Below are 20,234 nucleotides of genomic sequence, written 5' to 3'. Positions count from 1 at the left end.
CGTTCCTGTAAAGGGCCCTGCAGGATACGATACGGGCAGTCTTTGTTGCTCAACTGCAGAATAGGGGGGAATTGTGGGGTGAAGTCACAGCCCCACAACTGAAGTTTGAGGGGTTTGGAATGTTACAAAGTGTTGGGCCATTTTCCATGGGAGCAGTGGAGCTAATTAGTTCCCATGGACACAGCCTTGAACCGTGTGGCTGAAGTGCAGGTGCGGCATTCCTCGGTGTTTTTCTGGGAATATGTTTGTGTTGTGTGTGTGGGAAAGTACAAGTGGGAGAACTGAATAAAAAGCTGCCTGCTGCGCTGAGCAGGCAGGCATCTCTTTGTCTCACCATCCTCGTGTGTCTTGTGTGTCGTTCTTCCCCCCTTCGGACCGAGGCCTTTCAACAGGTACCCAGCGACACAGGAATACAGTGCAGGGAATATGTGTGACAGGAGGTAAAAGGGAAGACTACTAATGGGAGACAGACTATTAAGCATATTTTGCTACCCACAGAAAAAACCAAAAATAAGTCAGTTTATAAGCCTTCATGTGGGTTGCTTTGACAGAATGACAGCATATGGGGGATTTGTGATTTGTTTTTTTGATATTGGTGTGTTCTTACTGGTTGGTCTTCTCTTTAACAAAACTTGAACCTGTAGACTCCTGTTTTCAGGAGAGGGGAGGGCTTTTAACAAATTTTATATGTGGGGTGAGAGCCCTCATTAGTTAGGAGGGAAGGAAATGCAAAGACTCAAAGATCAATCCCAAGCACTGAAATGGCACTAAAGTCCTTTTGCTGGTCATCAACCATGTACAGTCATGTCACTGCACTTCACAGGGGCTCCTGTGCTGCAGACACTAGCCCTGCAATAAAGTCAAGATCAAGCACTGTATAAAGAAGAAGCCAATGCTTACAGGTTTTCAGAAATGCAGAGGTAACCGAAGACTCTGCTTGTGGGGCCACTGCTCAGGCACAGTTGCGAGGGCTGGTCACTGCCCATGTTTGGTCTCAAAAGCCAATGAAGAATCAAGTGGTTTTAATTTAGGACAGCCCAATAACAGGCTTGAAACTACTAAATGAGTAAATAAATTGTGGATAGTAAATTCGAAAGTATCAGTGTCAATTATTCCATCCCCAAAAGAAGCAGAGGAGAAGACCTGGCACGTTTCACAACACTTGTCATTACCTTTTCCACTGCTGTCTGACTGGTAAGAATCAGTGCCCTCCAAACCATCAGTTTCTTATGCTGAATCAGTAGAAAAGGAAAGCAAACCACCACCTTGTGACCATAGCTCTATAAAGGAAACTGAAGCAACAACCTGCCTTGGCTTAAACAGAGGTTAAAAAACTGCAGGCCTTTTTTTCCCCGATGCCTAATGGTGCTAAGGAAAAAAAACTCCAGAGCAATTAACTGAGGATGAGATAAGAAAAGGGTTTAATTTGTACCTGCGCGTGCAGGCTGTGTTCAGGTGTTACAAGTTATAATACTGGCTGACCAATCCAAGTTTTGTCCATCCCGTAGCCTTTGCTCTGGTCCACCTCCTGGCCCACCCCCTGGGAATTGGGTTTGGGGACTTTTCGGGACCCCTTCATCATCTTCATCATCTTCAGAGCACAAAGGGTACACAGTCACCCAGTTCTTGATTGTGTTCTGTGGTTCAGGCCAGGATTAGATGTCCTCAAACAGGAGAGACCTGCCTTGACAAAAGACTAAACATTTTCGACTGGAATTCAGGGGTAGCATTGATATGGGGATCATAGAATGGGGTAAGAGGGTTGAGGAATGTATAAACTACTTATGCTAAAGGGTGAGGGAATAAGGGTTGCTGCTTCTAAAATCTATATTTACTACTTAACTACTTATAAAGCTTATAAAATTAGGAAAATAAGAAAAACCAGATAGACCTTACAGCATCACCTCCATGGCATTACATTGTCTTGATACTGATCCTGCAGCATGTTGCCTAAAGATCGGGAGCAGAAAAAAACTCCAGGCAAATTTAGTAGAGATAAGATATAGAGCAGGTCTTTAATGAAGGCCTTCTGGCACAAGGTGTACAGACGGAGCAGGCACCCATGTCCAGGGGTTCCACAATTTTATAGTATTGTCCATCCAATTCCAGAACTATCTGCCCCCCGGATCCTCCCCAAATCCTCCCCCTGGCACGCCTCTTTGCAATTTAGTCAGGGGGTCCTAAGACCCCTTTCTTCCTCATCTTTCTCTTCTTCACAGCACATACTGTCTTTGGAGCTTCTCCAAAGATTCTGGGCTTGAAGGTTGCTTTGACTATGATGGTATCTTCTTGTTCACGCCTGGGGTGCAAATGTTCTTAAATAGAATATGTTTACTACAGTTCTACCTTTAAAAGGAGCCTAAGCAAATCTAAAGAATTTAGAAAATTCTATATGAAATGAGGAAATAGGGTTTAGCAAGTGTAAACTACAATACTAAAGTGTGACAGACTATACAGCTATATTAAAAATCTATATTTACTACACGGCTACTTCTAAAATCTAGACATAATCGATTATGTCTTGGTGAGATGGAGAGATGTCTGCGACGTCCACCACACCCGTGTGATGCTCAGCTCAGAATGCCAAACAGACCATCGACTGGTGCGCTGTAAACTTAACCTCATTCTTAAATTCAAACCTAAAAGGGGCAGCATCCCAAGGAGGAGACTCCAAGTTAACAACCTCCAATCAACCACAGTGAGAAACAAATTCCAGGCTAATCTTCAAACTAGGCTTGATAACCATTCCACAGATTCTACAGATACCTCTCCTGTAACACTCTGGCACCATATTAAAAACAGCATCCTGCAATCCTCTGAAGAAACCTTAGGGTCCTCCCTCAAGAAGAACAAGGACTGGTTTGATGAAAACAATCAAGAGATCCAGGAATTGTTGCAGAAGAAGAGAACCGCCTACCAAGCACACCTTACACTGCCATCCTGTCACGCAAGAAAAACAGCTTTTCGCATCACATGCAGCAAACTCCAACAGAAACTCCGTGACATCCAGAACAAGTGGTGGATCAGTCTAGTTGAAAAAACACAATTATGTGCAGACACAGGTGATCACAGAGGATTCTATGAAGCCCTGAAAACAGCATATGGGCCTACCTACCAAGCTCAAAATCCTCTACTCAGTGCTGATGGTCAAACACTTCTGACAGATAAAATCTCCATTCTGAATCGATGGTCTGAACACTTTCAGACCCTTTTCAGTGTAGTCCAAGACAGTCATTCAGTCCATCACACAACAACCAGTAAAGTATGAATTGGATACTGCCCCCACTTTAGGAGAGACCCTCAAGGCCATACAGCAGGTGAAAATTGGCAAGGCAGCTGGGGTTGATGGAATTCCATCTGAAGTCTGGAAACATGGGGGCCTTGCACTCCATGCTAAATTTCACGAGTTCTTACTAGGCAAACTACCATCAGACCTTCAAGATGCAGTCATCATCACATTGTATAAGAAGAAAGGTACTGAATCAGACTGTTCAAATTACCATGGTATTACTCTGCTCTCCATTGCTGGCAAAATCCTGGCAAGAATACTCTTGAACAGACTAATACCCACTATAGCAGAAGGAATTCTACCTGAAAGCCAATGTGGTTTCAGAGCCAACAGGAGTACCACAGATGTGTTTGTTCTCAGACAACTGCAAGAGAAGTGTAAGGAATAGAACAAAGGTCTCTATGTAACCCTTGTTGACCTCACCAAGGCTTTTGATACTGTGATCAGGAAAGGTCTATGGCAGATTTTGGAACACTTAGGTTGTCCCCCCAAGTTCCTTAAAATGATCATCTCACTCCATGAGGATCAACACAACCAAGTCAGTTATGGCAATGCACTTTCTGAGCCCTTTCTAATAACTAATGGTGTGAAACAAGGCTGCGTTCTCGCACCAACCCTATTCACAGTCTTTTTCAGCATGATGCTCCAAAGGGCCACGGCAGACCTCGAGGATCAGGATGGTATCTACATTCGATACCGTACTGATGGAATCCTTTTCAACCTAAGGCGGCTGAAGGCCCACACTAAGACATTAGACCATCTTGTCCGGGAGCTGCCCTATGCTGATGACGCCGCCCTTGTTGCTCACACAGAAGCAGCTCTGCAGCATTTAACATCCTGCTTCGCAGACGCTGCTGAGCTCTTTGGGCTGGAAGTCAGCTTAAAGAAAACAGAAGTTCTCTATCAGCTGGCACCTCAGGAAGTCTTCCTTCATCCCCATATCACCATTGGCAAATCAGTGCTCAAATCAGTCCAGCGGTTTAATTACCTAGGTAGCCTCATCTCCTCGGACAGTAAGATTGATGGAGAGATAGACAACAGGTTAGCAAATGCATATAGTGCCTTCGGAAAGCTTCATAAAAGAGTTTGGCGAAATAAACACTTGAAGAAAAGTGCAAAGATCAGTGTTTACAGAGCCATAGTGCTGTCTACTCTCTTATATGGATCTGAATCATGGGTCATCTACCGCCACCACCTGCAACTCCTAGAACGCTTCCATCAATGCTGTTTCTGTACAATCCTAAACATCCACTGGTCAGATTATGTGACCAATACATCTGTTCTAGAACAAGCAGCAGTCACAAGTATTGAGGCCATGTTGCTGAGAACACAGCTGCGATGGGCAGGGCACGTCTCCAGGATGAAGGACCACTGCCTCCTTAAGATCTTGCTTTATGGTGAACTTGCCACCGACTGCCGCATGAGAGGAGCCCCAAAGAGGAGATACAAGGACTCCCTGAAACAACATCTCAACCTTGGCCATATTGATCACCATAACTGGTCTACTGTGGCCTCCAACCGGGAGGTCAGGAGACACACTATCTGTAATGCTGCTGATGCCTTTGAAAAAGCACGCAGGATCTCCCTTGAGGAGAAAAGGCAACGCAGAAAGAATCGTGCCTTGCAGAATTTACCACCTAAGGAGTCTTTCTGCTCTGCCTTTTGCAATCGGACATGCCTGTCTTGTATTGGCCTTTTTAGCCACCAGCGTGCTTGTGACAAACGTGGGTACAGACCTTTCACAAATCTTCGTTCGTGAAGCCCAGTCATGACTTCTAAAATCTACAAAAACTAAAAATCCTAAAAATTCAAAAGCATCAAGTGTAAAGAAGACCTTGGGGTGGGCTGCAAAGGAGTTAAGGCTCAGTGAGGAGGAAAAGGCAAAGTGGGGCAGAGGAAGGGGTGAATTTTGGATGGCTTGGAGAGCTATACAGCATCAGAGTGAAGACAGTGCATCTGGGGAAGGAAGCACAGCTCACACCTACCAATTTCCTTTACCACCACATCAGGTGCACCAAAGAGAGCAGCTAAGCACCAGTTAGCCTCCTCATCTTGTGTTTGAGTGAAAACACAGATGTTGTTGAATTTAAATATTCTCATAGTGTTTGCAACCTATATATAACAGAAGCATCTGTCTTTGCTCTAAGGCCTGGAAGAAAAAAATCAAACCAAAAGGGAGTCATGCTACTCTCTCACTATCCTACTTTGGTGGGTTGACTTTGGTTGGACGCCAAGCCACTCTTATCATTCCTCTTCCCAGCCGGACAGCAGAGAGAGTAAGATGGAAAAACAACTCGTGGGTTGGGATAAGGTAATTTATTTAAAGCAAAAACAAAGCGAAAGCTTTGAGAAGAATTTGGATTATTTTCCTCCCTTTCTCAAAAACTTCTGCTGTCTTGCCCCACACAATGATCTCAACAATATATTGCAGGTGTTCTGGAGCTCCCCCCTGTTCCAGTGCAGGCTGGATCAGTCCGTGGCAGATGGTTGGGCTGTGCTTCCACCCCTGGAACAGTCAAAGAATCATAGAATCGTAGAATCAGCCAGGTTGGAAAGGACCTCTGAGATCATCAAGTCCAATCCTTGATCCACTATCACCATGGTTACTACACCATGGCACTAAGTGCCACATCCAGTCTCATCTTAAAAACCTCCAGGGATGGGGAATCCACCACTTCCCTGGGCAGCCCATTCCAATGCCTGATTACCCTCTCTGTAAAGAATTTCTTCCTAATATCTAACCTAAACCTCCCCTGGCACAGCTTAAGACCATACCCTCTTGTCTTACTGATAGTTGCCTGGGAGAAGAGACCAACCCCCACCTGGCTACAACCTCCTTTCAGGTAGTTGTAGAGAGTGATGAGGTCTCCCCTGAGCCTCCTCTTCTCCAGACTAAACAACCCCAACTCCCTCAGCCTCTCCTCATAGGACTTGTGCTCGAGTCCCTTCACCAGCCTTGTTGCTCTTCTCTGGACCTGCTCCAGCACCTTGACATCCTTCCTGAACTGAGGGGCCCAGAACTGGACACAGTACTCCAGGTGTGGCCTCACCAGCGCTGAGTACAGGGGAAGAATCACTTCCCTGGTCCTGCTGGCCACACTGTTCCTGATACAGGCCAGGATGCCATTGGCCTTCTTGGCCACCTGGGCACACTGCTGGCTCATGTTCAGCTTCCTGTCAATCCAGGAACCTCATCCCGCTGGATGGTGTTCTGAACCACAGAAAATACCCATGAATGAATATCTCTACCCTAACTCAGTAAGGGGGCTGTGAAAATACCTTTGCTGCTTAAACACAAAAATTCGTCTCTGAGCAGTTATTCTGTGCTGTTTTTGGCATCAATACCACAATGAAAGGATCTTCTGGGAGGCCACACAGGGTAGATAATTGTTTCATCTTCTCTGTAGCCATCAATTAAAACGAGAAGATGCAAAAAGGAGCTCCAGAGTCAAAGACACATCCTCATGGAGGTACAGTCAATGCTCTAGTTTATTCCAAAAATACACACATTATCAAGGGTCCTACAGGTTTCACACACTCTATTTTAACTTTCTATTGGTTACATTCATTTTCACACACTATAGCTTTATTGGTTCTACTAGCCAAGACACATTTCCAGCCCCCCCCATCTTCTGGTTTCTCACACCCTGGATAACATCCTCCTTCCTTGTTTTCCTCTATGCAGTTTTCTGATATCTACTGCTCAAGGACATACATCTGCTGCTGGAGAACACAGGTCCCTGCCGTCCGGCACGCAGACCGGATTGTGCAAGCAGGTCTGAAGCAGTATGTTATGTCCTGCATCATCTAAGATACTCTCAACAATTCCCCCTTTTCCTTTTTGCACAATCCAGGCCTGATTGATGGTCTTTCGCACCATATCCATAAGGCACTTCAAGATACACAGTACAATTATCAAGATAACGCAGATCACTAGCAAAATAACTATTCCAGATTTTACCAAGGCTCGTAGCCATCCTGATAATCCTAGATTGTTTAACCATTCTTCAAATGGTGACACGTTGACAGCAAGCTTTTTCATGTTGTCCCTCAGCTTTAGGAGATCAGCGTGTATCCAAGTTGAATGATCTGATAAATTCATACAACACATGCCTTCAAAATCTTCACATCCGTGCCCTTGCGCTAAAAGTAAAAAATCTATTGCAACTCTATTTTGCAAAACAGCATGCCTAACACTATCAACATCATTTGTTAGTTCAGCTATAATTTTTGATGTTATTTTTAATTGCTTAGCAGTCCAACATGCTAACTTTTTTATTTCTTTCAACGCTTTCGCAGTGCCAATTGGTGCTTAAAAGGAAGCAATTATGTTGGTTGGAATGTCCCACAATTGGACCTTATCATTACAATTTGGCCCTAGTTGATGCACATTTCGCTTGGTTCGGCTCGTCTTTGTACGGTTCCAAAGTGTGTTATTCAGCATCTCAAGCATGGTGGGTTTAAACATGGTAAGTTTGCCTATATAGCATGGTCCACCTACTGGATAGCTAGGAATTCCAGGCCAGGCTCTATCTCCACAGATCAAAAATGTGTGGTTTGGTAACCTCATGCCTACAGAGTTGTTTCCCCAAACATCACTGTATCTACATTGCGGGGGGCAATAGTCCATTTCTTGCAATCTCTTATATATTGGGTTCTGTGGAGAAACAGTTTGTGTTGCTGATAATTTTACCTGTGAATTGATTAACTGCTGAGTAACAGTGCCTGTGCCTTTAAACATAACTACTCCAAATGCAGATGACACAGATCCTAATAGTTCTAGTTCTTGGGGCTCAAACATGGTTTGATTCAAAGCCATAATAAGTTGTCCCTGCCATCAAGCGGTATAATTAATGCCAGTATTCATGCTTTGGGCAGTCGCATTAGCTTTGGTGTCATTCATCTGGGCAAGGGTTGCGTTTTTTATAAAAGAGCTAAAATCCTTGGGGTCAAAATATGGCATTCCTATTAAACAGGTTCGAAATGGATCTCCAGGCGTGGCCATGGACAGACAAAAGGACTTTTGCCCAGTTTCATTAGCAATGGTGACCCATATGTTTGAACGTGGTGTAATCTGGGTCAGTGCATCAGTTTTGATGACGTGCAGTCCCCATAAGAGGGACACTACCCACAGTGACCACATTGTACACACAGTACGGTCGATTTCTTTACCTGTTCCACTTGTTGTAATGCTTTTTTCTAGGGCAAATATTCTCTGGGACAACCAAAAGGTATCAAGATCCCCAAAGTTACAAATTCTCACATTGGGGTCTTGATAAACTATTCTCGCTGCTAGCTAAACTAAAGCTGGTTCTAACAAATTGATTATTACAAACTCCACACTTAAGCACTAAAATCAACTTTTCTCTACAACTAATACACACGCGATTTCTATAAGCACAAATGTCCTTATTTAGTTCCCATACTCCCCAGGTCCTTGTCGCCACAAGATATTTTCTGTGACGAGGTCAGGTGAAACTCTGGTCAGTCCTGGGATGCCTGTTGCTTCTGCAACGGTTTTTGCAAGCTCTTAGATTACTCGTCGTTGTCTTTGGTGGGAGCAGTTCCTTTTGCAGTCACGGCAGGACGTGTCCACTTACTTGGTACCCATAATGGTCCTTTATGTGTAGAGACACAACTGTAACCCCGACCTGTAAATAACAGAGGGCTAGGGCCTTCCCATTCCCCTGTCTGTGGGGTTTTATATCGAATTTGAATTTCTGGGGTTGCTTGCATCTTAACTTTACTGTTGTGTGTTACTACAGGAGGTTGTTCTGCATCTCCCACTAAACTTAAAAAATTCAGAGTAAAGAGTACCTTACTTAACTTAATATGGGGGTCTGTAACTTCTGGATCTTTCCGTTTCTTAAGATATTCTTTAAGGGTTCTGTTTGCTCTCTCTACAATTGCCTGTCCAGTAGAAACATGTGGTATCCCAGTGATATGTTTTACACCCCACTTCTGCAAATATCTCTTTACTTTTCCCCCTACATATGTTGGCCCATTATCTGTCTTTAAAGTTTTTGGAATTCCCATAACTGCAAAGCATGCTGTTAAATGCCTAATCACATGTAATGCCTTCTCCCCAGCTTGTGCTGTGGCCCATATGAATTTTGAAAAGGTGTCAATTGTTACATGTACATATTTCAACCTGCCAAATTCTGGTACATGTGTTATATCCATTTACCAGATTTCACACGCTTGTATTCCTCGTGTATTTACCCCTAAGCCTAATCCCGCTCCAAATTGACCACACTGAGGGCATGCTCTTACAATGCCTTTGGCATCATTCCAATCAATATCAAATTGCCTTTTCAAGACCCTAGCTGATTGATGAAAGGGTGCATGACTTTCTCTCACCATGGCAAAAGAATCGACTGGCCGTGGCATGGAGAGACTGACAAGTGAATCTGCCATAGCATTTCCTTCTGCTAATCCAAACTCATTCTGATGGTTTCTGATATGGATGATACAGCAAATTTCTGTTCTTAGTTGAACTGATCTCTGGATTTGTCTGAACAAGTCTTCCAGGCGCAGATTCTTCGGTGGTCTTATCAGAGCATCTTCTCTGCACCACTCCCATGGCATACTGCTAGTCAGAGACTACATTTAACGGGACTTCCATATCACTAATGCCCATGCTATAGCTGCAAGTTCAAGAGTTTGTAGACTATTGCCTTTCTTTCCTTGTATTAGATGATTTTGCCATTGATCACATTCTTTCCATACACAAACAGCAGTCATACTACGCTTCCCTGCATCAATAAAAACAGTATGTCCTTGTACTGGTCGTGTCACGACTTTTGGTCGTGACATCCAGGTATACTGTGAAATGACTTGTAGTCTCTGATCCTTTGGTAAATCATTTCTAACGACACCAGAGAAGTCCAGCAATGCTATCTGCAATGGGATTGAGTTCTGTAGCATCCAATCTAAGTCTTTAGTTTTTATGGGTATGCTGATCTATGCTGGTTCACTGCCGTTGACATCTTTACAGCGTTGACATCCTTTTCGGATAAGCTACCCAATGACTTCCGATCGTTGCCAGATACTTTTTGGTGCTGTGCTCAGTGGGAATAACCATTCCAAGATTGCTATTCTCTGCTGTTGCTTACTCTGCTTGGCATCTACAGGAGTTTCTTGTGACCTCTCTCCCCCTTTTTCTTTTTGCCAAGCAGGTCACTGTGCAAGGATGGCAAAAGGATAGTTACAGTGATTGCAAATAAGAATGCAAAACGGCACGTCCTGAAGACGGCGATTGGCACTTGTGGAGGCGATTTTCTCACTAAGGCGTTGTACAACTTCTTGATGCTGGGGTTCCCATTGCACCAGTGCACTGGGATTGGTGCCTCGTAAAAGGGGTATAAGGGGTTGTAAGTCTTCATTTGATATTCCCACAATGTTGCGTACCCATTGTAAGTCACCGACAAGCTTCTGGACATCAGTAAGAGTCTTGAGAGATGAGGTAAGAGTAATCTTTTGAGGACTGACTGTGGTTTTGTGAACTAGCCATCCTAAGTATTTCCAGGGGGAGGTCGTTTGAACTTTTTCTGGAGCTATAACTAGGCCTTTGGTAGCTACTTCTTTGGCAATTTTTGCTTGAAGACATGGATCAAATGATTCTTTTTGGCAAAACAGGACGTCGTTGATGTTGTTGCCTGTGTATTTTGGTGCTGAAAAAAATCTCCAGAGCAGTTAATTAGGGGTGAGATAAGAAAGGGTTTATTTGCCAAGATGTTATACGATACGTGCCCCGCCGTGCCTGAGAGGTTACATTTTATAATACCATCTATCCAATCCCAGATGTGTCCACCGTTTGGCCTTTCCTCTGGACCACCCCGGGTCCACCCCCTGAGAAATGGCTCTGGGGTGTATTTTGGGACCCCCCCTTCATCATCTTCAGCTTCATCAGAGCACAAAGGGTACATAGTTACCTAATTTTTGACCGTATTCTGTGGTTTAGGCCCTGATATGCTGTAATGTCAACTGTCTAGGCCTCGCCTTGACAAAAGACTAAACACCCTGCTGTATTCAGAAGCAGGATTGATATGGGAAGCATAGAATGGGGGAAGAGGGTTAGGGAATGTAAACAAGGGAAAGGAACAAGGGACAAGGGGGGGGGAGGGAGGTTGCTGCTTTTTAAAACTTACAATTCTTACAAATATTAGAAAAATAAAATAAAAAAACATTCGGGGCTTAAGGCATCGGAGTTCTGATGAGGTCAGGGATCAGGTAACCTCAGTTTCCTGTTTGATTTGTCTGACTTCCTTTGTTGAAGGACTGACTCTTTGATCTGCCCCCTCCCCTCCTACTCCTTCTCCTTCTCCTTCCTCTTCCTCCCTTACTAATGGCTGATATGGACCTGTAGCTTGCCTTATCCATTTCTTCTTTTTCACTAGTGGGGCAATGACTGTAGTTGTTGTGGTTTGAGTCCCTATCTCAGCCATAGTGTCCTCCATTGCAGTTTGGGTCCCTGCCTCCACTACAGTCTTCTGAGAGTATTGAACTGTGGCTTGATAAACACAGACCAGGCCCCAGTACAGAGCAAGAAGCTGCTGGTTTTGATTGGGGTAGGCAAGGCACTCTTCCATCAGGTGATGTGTCAGTTTGCTAGGGTCAAATACCTGTTCTGGTGTGAAGTCCCAGGTAATGGGAGGTGTCAAACACCCTAGGAACCTGCCCAAATCCTTCCACACACCCTGCCACCCAGGAACTGGGCACCTCAGGGTGCGTCCCAATATATCCTCACCTAAAGTTTGTTTTCTCCTGCACCAGGATAACACCAGATTCCGAGAACTCCATAAGGTGCTGACAGTATTAGTTAGTAAAAGTAACATTACTAAACAGCTCACATAAGGATTAGCAAGGAGTACGGGAGACTTCATTATGAAGCCATTTATATCAATGTCAGGGAGCAGGGGAAGGGTGTATTCCTCCATCATCTCCAAATAGCTCCCCAGAAGATAACTCCCCCAGCATAACAAGGCCGTTAGTGTAAAAGCAAAGCACGGAACCACTGTTTATATTAGTATGTTCCCAAAACTTAGCAAAATAAAGTGATAAGCAGTGCAGCCAGCAAACTCCCTGTCCTGCACAGGAGTTTGCTACTCAATAGCTACTATTACTATTGCATGCAATATATATATATATATAACTGCCTTTATCTCGCTGCACATTGGGGGTCAAAAAGGGCTGTGGTGGGTTGACTAACCGTGGAGGGGGACAGACAGAAAAGTTCACAAATCAATATGATTGGCAAAAATGTCCGCTTTATTAGAGGAAAGACAGCTTATATGCTGCCTGTGACATACAGACATGTGATTCTTTCCCAGGTTACATTGGATACATAAGGAAAACACACTGAGCTGTACAGTATTAATTGGACCACAGCAGGTGTCCATAAAACTTGTTTTCCTGCCAAAAGAATTCCTCCTTAACCTTGGCACAAGGCCTGTAGCCATATTAGTGGCGCAGTATTTTTACTGTCTGCACCCAGCCATGCCAAGGCAAAGGTCTCAGAAATGCAATAGAAATTGTTCACACAATTTCTGTCCTCTGACAAATCCCCCGTTGAAGTTTGAACAATTTAAATTGCATTTCTGTAACATTCCTTATTGTATCCATAACATTTCAATAAATGCAAACATACAATAACACTACTATCATTAATAAACTTAACAACCCATTGACCCCAAGATGTGTGCTCCCAAAGTGTACCTAAAAGTGCTTCTTTAAATGTGGGGTTTATTCTTAAAACTTCCACTCCGTCCAGAACATCCCTGGAAATGGAACTCCATTCAACCCTGGGCCATATGTCTTCTGTTATTCTTTTTCACACCTTGGCCCTTAAATAACACAATGGCATAATCATATATTAACACTATATCTTCTGTTTCTATTGCACCCTTTGCATACCATTCTATTGCAGCTTCAGGACTTTTTGCCACTTTATGTAAAGGCATCTGTGTATTTGTTTATTCAAAAGTGTTTGTGTATGTGTAAGTGAATATTCACACATATACATGCTTACATTTTCATTCATTCACTTTCACATGGTGGCCACCATCATTCAAACACACTTCACACATACTTTTGAACCTCATTTCACTGTGTCTCATGAATTACAAAACCATATTAATTCTCTAGTACCTTTTGGTGTGAAAGCTTCTCCACCAAACAGGTTAACTTTCCTCCACCAGTTAATCTAAGATCTTTACCTTCTATAATTATATGCTTAAACATACTAAAATATTGTGCTCCAACAAAACCAAAAATACTGTGTCTTAACAACACTAAAATGTGCTCATAATGCTGAAAAAATGTGCTCTTGTAATACTTTAAAGTTCGTACAATACGCTCTCTTAAATCCTTAATTTCATGTGCTTAAAAAGTATACTAAAAAGGTGTATATGACTAAGAAAAACTATGCTTACAATACTAAAAAGAACTGTGCTCCAAAAACTGTGTTCTAACAATATTGAGGAAACTGTTAGCAACAACAGCTCCTGATGTTACCATTGTTATCTGCAGAAAACAGTAGCAACCTTGTTCTTTCTTTCCAAGGCTTCATTCATCATGCAGGCAGTTACAAACACCTGTGTACAAATAAAACATAACAACTTTTGCAAGTGAACTGAGGGGGCTGACACCCGTTCTCTCTCAGTTTCTGTCTTGCAAAAGTGTTTTACAAATTCTTAAATCACTAACCCCTACACCAAAGACATAGTATTGTCTGGCAATTTGGTAGTAGTTTTCAAACTATACAAGCAATCCACCCTTTTAAAGTTTTTCTAGTTTGGATATGATATAGAAGTTTACCTCAAAAATTGTTATTGCACAATCACATATAATCTTGGGTAGACTCGTAAGCCAAAAGGTTTCTGTCATATGCTGATTCCAAATAATTCTTGCCACCTGCTGTAACACTACTGGGATGAAACACACACAAATACGAGCACTGCAAAATAATCACTGTCTGATGTAGAATTCCGAAACCACACCATTCTGCCTGATCTTCACAAACATCACTGGTGTGACATGAACAGCACAGAAACAGATCATTGTATACAGCGACAATCATTAGGCCTCAGGATGTTACAAGTTCTATAGTTTTCCATTGTCTTCTTTCCCCCTTAGTGACACGGCTGCCCCATTCCAGGAGGCAAAACCAAGCACAATTGCAGACACTCTGCACACAACATCACATATGGCCTTCGCTTCTTGAAGCCAGGGCTTAGCTTTAGCTTTTACCTTTAACACTGCTGCAAGAACAACTTGGCAGCACACAGTTCAGGAGAGTTTGTTTCCAAATTTTGGTTAAATTCATAATACCAATGTAATCATATTATAACTTTCTATGCTGGAGAAAAATGCAAGTTGTGATTCCAACTCTGATCCTTGCTTGCTAGCAATATAATACCACATACAAAAAGAATAAGTGGAAACACCTTGTTGGTGACAGAGATTTCCTTAACTCTGGAATAGTAGATTCAGGGATCTATTAGGGCAAGAGGCCTGCTATACAAGAAAGAAAAAACCAATGCATTTTGTTCTTTAAGATGCATGGCCTGCATTGAATGGTTAATGCATGGTCGTAGTTATTGTTCTGATTAATACAAAGATGACAAAAGCAATTAGAACAGTTTCTCTAATTTACTGTATTTTGCATCATCTGCTCATTCTCGGGCTAGGCTCACCGGAGCCACAGATTGGCTCCTCTTATTCATGACAATTACTAATGATAGATTGAGAATGAATATTTTTGATTTGCGATAAAACCAAACGAATAAGGATTATTTGAAGGCATATTAGAGGTATCGTTAGTCATACCAATTACAACACCAGGTGCATCTGAGGTGTTTTCAATACAGACCATACATTTCTTGCACTTGGGATCAAATTAAAGATTTTGTGTCGTTTTCACTCTTTCTCCAAAAGTATAATTAATATTATCTTAACAGGAAACTAAAAATATAACCACAAAATCAAAAATATAACTACAAAGGTCTTTCTCTTCAGAACACTGTAGAAATGTCGCCCACTACTCCAAGAAGGAAGGAAAAGTTAATTATGTAAAAGTTAATTTACATACTTTTCAATATATGTAGCACATTTAAGTCTACAACAGTGAAAAAATACTTTTTGATTATTCTTTTTAATACGCAGCTTTAAGCTACATGTGCAGTTCAGAAGGATAGAGAAAGCCAGATTCCAGTTTGCAGCCAGTTAGATGTGATCTACATTATCTGCTCGTATTTTCAGTTCTTTTACCTATGAAATTTCGGTAAGAGAACAAAATTCACAACATAAGCAGCACAAAGGAAAACAAATAACTAGTTGTAAGATCATGTAACTCCATAACTGTGGAACAACAGCACAGAACAGGTAAAAACCACACCTGTTATATTAAAATCCTAAATCACTCACAGTTTTTAAATAATTTACCGAATGTAAAGCTAACTAATTCTAACTTTGAGATCATTATATTGGGAGGCAAACTAGAAAAATTTTACTAAATTCAACCTGACTCCAGTAACTCAGTTTTGTTGCAATCTCTACTGATTTCCTGACAGACTATCATGTAGTCTCCAGACATTTCTGCTTTATAAATCAAATGGGCATAAAAAGTTCTAATTCACGCGGCAATGGTTTTTGAAAAGTGTAATTTAGTAATCTGCCCTTTTATCGGTATAAATTAAACACACACATTTTGCATCTTGTTAGGTTATTTTAAAAATAATCTGAAATTCATGTAGTGTAACTGTTGACATAACATCAGTGCAAAGAGAGATAAGTCAAACTTCACAGCATAGTGTGTGACTGAGTAGTGTTTTTAGTAAAAGTAACTAGGCTGTATGCTATATCAGCAGTCATAAAACATTTAAAAATGTATAATACGTTTCATTTCACCAAACTGCTCTGTACATACTGTACTAATCCACAACAGATGATATATATTAAAATCTGAAAAAATGTACTTGTCGCTATGTTAGAATATTAACAATTGCTTAAACAGTACATGAAATGCAGCTCAAAGTTGCAACTCTGTCACAAACACAGAAGAAAAAAAAATAAAAAAATAATGAATTCACTAAACTTGACCAAGGAAAAGAAATAATATCAGACAGGAATGTAAAGTAAACATCCAAATGTTAAAATCAGCTGAGTAAACTTTTTTAAACACAATTCTAAAGATGTGATTTCCACTGTCACAATCACTTCTCAGTTTATAACAAGAAGATAGAGAGATGTTTTATCTAAGAATTAAAGAAATCTTCAGCCTGCTGGCTTTCCATTTATCTTATTTGCAAAGTTGTAGTTGTAAGGTAAATTCTACTCTCTCCCTAGTTCTGAGAAACTGCTGGAGATGGTGTAAGTCTCACTCAGTTGCTAAGCAACAAATTATCTCTATTGTGTGAACCTTATTTCTCCTCCTGCTAAGGTTGAATACAATATTTTGGCAGAAGGTCTTTACGGGGTAAGATGTAACTAAAAATAAGGCAATTCACAAAGATTCATTCTCTGGGAGACTCTTAAAATCTCTCGCATGCTAACTTTTAGTTTTAAGTTATCTACAAGTGAGTAGAAGGACTAAAGAGAGAGATTCTGCTTTCTGTTCTCAATTACTGACATGCCTGGTTTCTGCTGGGCAACTCCCCCAAGCCAGTCACCGCCAAGCTGCTGTTCCCCAGGCCGCTCCATGCGCGGTGCAGCTCCCGGCGATCCCCACAGAAGTCTGGCTGGCTCTGCAGAATTAGCTCTCGGCGTTGCCGCCTGTCGCTGAGGTCCCTCTGCCGCCTCTTGCCGTGGCTACCAGCGCCGCCTTCCCCACGGCTGAGCTCGGCGCAGCGGCAGCCCCAGCGCACAGCTCCCAGCCCTGGCGCGCGGCCCCAGCGCCAGCACGCCGAACTCTGGTAGCTGTTTGAGTAATCCTAAAGGGAATTTTTATGCTTTTATGTGTACCTGAGACACTCTAACAGGAGGAGATTCTCCCGGACTCTCATCTCTGGGTTTTAACAGTTACTAACAAACGTATGGTTGCTTCTCCACACACACAACCCCCAACACACACACACACTAGCACAGTACCATTAGCAATACTGTGAGCTGACAACGACATTGGACACACAACACAATTAACACAAGAGTTCACAAAAATACAGAAAGGCAGTTCTCTAGCCTGCCTCTCCTGTCAACGAGAAGTGGTACTTTTTCGGTGTTGCTCGTTGTGCTAATATAGCATCTTCTAATTCAAGGCTCAATAGCTGCTACTTTCTTTCATATGTACCATACCCGGAAACATTTTTGTTTTTTTTTTTGAAAACAGCGTCTGTTGCCATGGCAGCGATTCACAGTGGTTTTTCTTCCGGGTTTCATGGTGGCTTCAGGTGCCAGCCATGCAGCGCCATCTAGTGACGTGGAGGTTCCTAGCAGTGTTGTTCCAGGAGATAATGCACAGTAGCAGGTGCAGTGAGGAGAGACACTGCTGACTGCGCAGCCGCAGTACAGGGCGGTGTCGTGGGCATGGCTCCAGCTTTATTCTCTGCCACTACTGATTTTCCTGCAGCCTCTACACCTTCTGCTGCTACATGCACGGTGCTAAACGGAGGTGATCCCGCTGCTTTTAAGGGTCCTAGAATTTGCAACTTCGCAGCCGCAGGCACAGGGATCTCCCCTACAGTGGACCGATCGGGGCGGGGACTTGCCGTAGTCCCGCCATCTCCCGACAGAGTTGTTTGAACATTTATGAGTTCCCGTCGCTCAGAACTTAACGCCTGTAGCGACACAACTGCCAGACGCCAAATCATAGTACACTTTCTAGTGTCGTCCGATCCTGTAGAGATCCCATCCCAAAACAAGTCCTTTACAGCATCCCTTGTGGACACCTGAAAGGCGATGTGAGCAGTGGGAAGTAGATTCTTCGCTCTCACTCATTCTATTAACCCCTTAGGGGCTTTTTCATCAGAAACAGGCTCTCCTAGAGAGATCATAAATTGGAGGAGTGTTTCCTCCGCTTCGTCCTCTGTGGATAGCGTAGGCCCCATGCTCTCTCCCCCGGTCGACTCACCTGGCCAGGGTGAGGTTCCTCTGTACCATGCGCATGGCTTTGTTCTCTGACACTGGGGACAGTGTCACCTCTCACAACCGCTTCCCTCAGCTCCTTCCGTTCGCCTTACGTCCCTGCAGAACTCGACGAAGTTGGAGTCCCTGTTCGGGCGCCAGATAACGCCGGAGGGGGACAGACAGAAATGCTCACAAATCAATATGATTGGCAAAAACGTCCGCTTTATTAGAGGAAAGGCAGTTTATATGCTGCTTGTGACACAGAGACATGTGATTCTTCCCCAGGTTACATTGGATACATAAGGAAAACACACTGAGCTGTACAGTATTAATTGGACCACAGTAGGTGTCCATAAAACTTGTTTTCCTGCCAAAAGAATTCCTCCTTAACCTTGGCACAAGGCCTGCAGCCATATTAGTGGTGCAGTATTTTTACTGTCTGCACCCAGCCATGCCAAGTTAAAGGTCTCAGAAATGCAATAGAAATTGTTCACACAATTTCTGTCCTCCGACAGTTGACCTTGACTGGACGCCAGGTGCCCACCCAGCAGAGTGAGCACTCTCCTTCCCAGCTGGACAGGGGAGAGAATAAGGTGGAAAAACAACTCACAGGTTGGGATAAGGCAGTTTATTTAAAGCAAAAGCATAGCGAAAGCTTGTGCACAAAAACGAAGCGAAAGATAGCAGGGTTTATTCTCTACTTCCCATCAGCAGCAACGGCTGGCCACTCCTGAGAAGCATGGCTGCAGCATGCATAATGCTTTCTAAGTGGCAGCCATTGGAGACAATGAATGCCTGCCTTCCTGCTCCTTGCCTTAGCTTTTATATCTGAGCTGACATCATGTGGTATGGAATATCCCTTTGGTCAGTTTGGGTCAGCTGACCTACTTGTATCCCCTCCCAGGATCTTGTCCTCGATTGAGGAAGGAATGTTACAGTGCTGATGCTGTGCTCAGCAGTAGCCAAAACGCCGGTGAGTTATCAACATCTTTCTAGCTACCAATGCAAAGCACAGCACTGTAAGGGCTACTATGGGGAAATGAACTCCAGCTCAGCCAGACCCAATACAACGTGCTTCTGCATACCTATGTCCACATATGTACAAACATATGTGTGTGCATGCACATCTCCATTCTTTCCATATATGAACCTATGGAGATTACATTGACCACAGTACTTGGTTGGTTTTGGTGCTTGCCAAGTGCTAACTCATTTAGTTTTCCTCCAATACAAACAAAACTCATAAATGTAAATAACATTTGCACTGGAATCAACTAACTTGTACCTTCCTCAACTAACTGGTAGCATTTTGTAACTAGAAAATATGTCAGAGACATTTTATTGATGCGCATATGCCACACATCAGTTATCACATTGTAAAAAATCTATATTAAATTTTAAGAAATCATCCTACAAGAAAAAACACCAAAAAGGAAAACCAAAACATATCTCTGACAGTTGATCTCCCTCAAGCTTAAAAACCAAAACCAAACAAAAAGAAGCCCTACAACTTCCCTTTTTTCATTTACAATAATGACAGTGAATTGTGATCCAAACCCAGAATTCCTCTGAGGAACTATATAGCATGATAGTATTTTAAAAATGTATTTAGAACAGAAATAGAAAAATGCAGGATAATTTTAAAATTTTGCTTAGTTAAGGAAGACTGCTAAGCAAATATGGAAAGTGAAGTGTGTAAGAAAACAACAGACTTGCACAGACTTGTTAGTGAGGTTCTCAGTTACATTGCTGTTAGAAATTCCTTATACAAAACTAAGAAATTGTTTGCACTCAATCAGTTTTATATATTCCTCAGAGATACCATGAATACTAATAAGAACATTTTTTTAAAAGCATAAAATATTTAATGCATGGGCATGTA

The 20,234-nt window shown here is 42.6% G+C and overlaps 1 long non-coding RNA gene across 1 annotated transcript in view; it reads right to left on the bottom strand.

Annotated features, from left to right (window-relative positions):
• Positions 1–20,234, bottom strand: part of LOC135405143 (uncharacterized) — a 547,777-nt gene that overhangs the window by 270,845 nt on the left and 256,698 nt on the right. The window lies entirely within an intron of this gene.

The sequence above is a fragment of the Pseudopipra pipra genome, chromosome W (genome assembly GCF_036250125.1).
Source record: "Pseudopipra pipra isolate bDixPip1 chromosome W, bDixPip1.hap1, whole genome shotgun sequence".
NCBI classification, from domain to species: domain Eukaryota; kingdom Metazoa; phylum Chordata; class Aves; order Passeriformes; family Pipridae; genus Pseudopipra; species Pseudopipra pipra.
Note: the sequence above shows the minus strand (reverse complement) of the source record. Positions and strands in the feature narration are given on the sequence as shown.